This window comes from Lactuca saligna, chromosome 3 (assembly GCF_052625555.1).
Source record: "Lactuca saligna cultivar CGN05327 chromosome 3, ASM5262555v1, whole genome shotgun sequence".
In the NCBI taxonomy this organism is placed as follows: Eukaryota; Viridiplantae; Streptophyta; class Magnoliopsida; order Asterales; family Asteraceae; genus Lactuca; species Lactuca saligna.
Window position 1 is genome coordinate 88,942,859 of NC_136419.1, and position 1,971 is coordinate 88,944,829.

The window sequence follows — 1,971 nt, forward strand, 5'->3', positions numbered from 1 at the left end:
AGACTCGGCGAGTAGTTGAGGATTCATTGGAACTCATCGAGTTGTCTTCAGACTCGGTGAGTGGAGTCGGGGTGGCCCCGTGATTCTTCCACGAGGACCTCATCGAGTCAAGAGGGATACTCGACGAGTAGATAGGAGAACAACAGGGAAAATTGGGGTGGACGTCTAGACTCGCCGAGTCGCCTTTGCACTCGACGAGTCCGGTCAAGTTGACCGTTGACCAGAGTTGACCTGCATGTAATTTCGTAGGGTCAGTTGTCTTGTTTGATAAGATTATTAATAAGGGTATATGGTATTATAGGGAGGCTGCAGATCGGCGGACCGAGTGCGAGTGGTTTCAAGAGTTTATAGTTTACATACTATGAGGTGAGTCTTCTCACTATACTGTACCCGGAAGGGTGTCTATGTGTGACCGGAAGGTCGGATATGTTGTGTGTTATATATATGCTATAATTGGAAAGGTAGTTGCTATGCATGCTATATATGTTCTATGGGCCGGAAGGCAAAGTATTATGTAACAGAAAGGTCAGGTATGATATATGATATATGTGCTATATGTGTTTAAGTAATTGTACTATGTGTTGCATATGTTTATGGGCCGGAAGGCAAACTGTTACGGGCCGGAAGGCAATATCTATTACGGGCCGGAAGGCAATATGTTACGGGCCGGAAGGCAAAATATTACGAGCCGGAAGGCGATTATTTCATGGGCCGGAAGGCGATGTACTTTGGACCGGAAGGTCAGGGCCTGGAAAGGCGTATATGTGTAAGAGTATACTGGGGAACTCACTAAGCATTTATGCTTACAAGTTGTTATGTATGTGTTACAGGTACTAGCGAGGACCGTGGGAAGGCGCCGACATGATGCATACACACTGCTGCTATTTAAGATCTTGGGGATTTTACATATGTATTTGTTTTGAAACATGAAATAAATATTACGGATTGAATGAAATCACTTTATTTTAAATGAAAAATTTATTTGAAAATTTGCGTTGTTACATCATATCGAGTCCTAAATTCTGTCTTGGAAACATTATCCTCGTGAACTCGTAGCTGATGGTGTCTTGACCTAAGGTCTATATTCGAGGAGTAGCTAGCTCCCTGAATTTTATCGTAGAAGTCATCTATTCGGGAAAGAGGATATCGGTTTTGACGGCCAACTCATTAAACTGACTGGATAACTCCTGCATTTCTGTTGGAGTAAAATGGTACGGAGATTTGGCTACATGAGTAGTTCCAGGGATTAAGTTGATACGAGACTCGACTTGACTTCAGGAGAAATTCTCGGGAGCTCTTCGGGAAGATATCAGAAATATTACAGTTTTCGGGGATGCTCTAGAGGTCTTTAACTTCTTGTTTCTCGCTGATTGCATGGACTAGGAATACCTAAAACTCCTTTTGCAGAAACTTTCGATCTTTGATACAGGAAATGATGCGAAGATTAGAGCTAAGCTTATCGCCACAGATCATGAGTGTCTGGTCAGAGAGAAGATTGAAACGGATAGCTTTTTCATAACAAAGTGTATCAATATGAACAGAACTCAATTGATACATGCCAAAGAGAACATCAAAGCTCTTTATTGAAACTGACATCAGGTCAATGAGGAAAGAATGATTACTCAAGGCAAGGATATAGCTTGGGGATAAGTCGTTAGTGCACTCATTCTCACCGCTAACCATCTTGACGGTAAATGTTTCAGTTATTAGACGATGGCTATGTTTACGAAGATATTTGAATGACTGGCTAATAAAACTTTCTTGACACTAGATTCGAAAAGGATGCGAGCATAAGAATTATCGAGAAGAAATGTACCCGCGACGATGGTGGGATCAACGGATGCCTCCTCTAGCTTCATAGCTAAAACCATATCGGTGTTGTTGACGTTGTTGGTGGTTGCTGCTTTTGGGAATTTTCGCTTGAAATGCCCGATTTCTCCACAACCAAAACAGGCCCGATCGGTACTCGAT

The 1,971-nt window shown here is 42.4% G+C and overlaps 1 long non-coding RNA gene across 1 annotated transcript; it reads left to right on the forward strand.

Moving 5' to 3' along the window:
* The first annotated feature begins 329 nt into the window (after positions 1-329).
* On the forward strand, positions 330-989 carry LOC145033839 (uncharacterized). The gene is made up of 2 exons (XR_013677734.1): positions 330-740; positions 831-989. It is a non-coding gene; the product is annotated as an uncharacterized LOC145033839 (long non-coding RNA).
* The last annotated feature ends 982 nt before the right edge of the window (positions 990-1,971 follow it).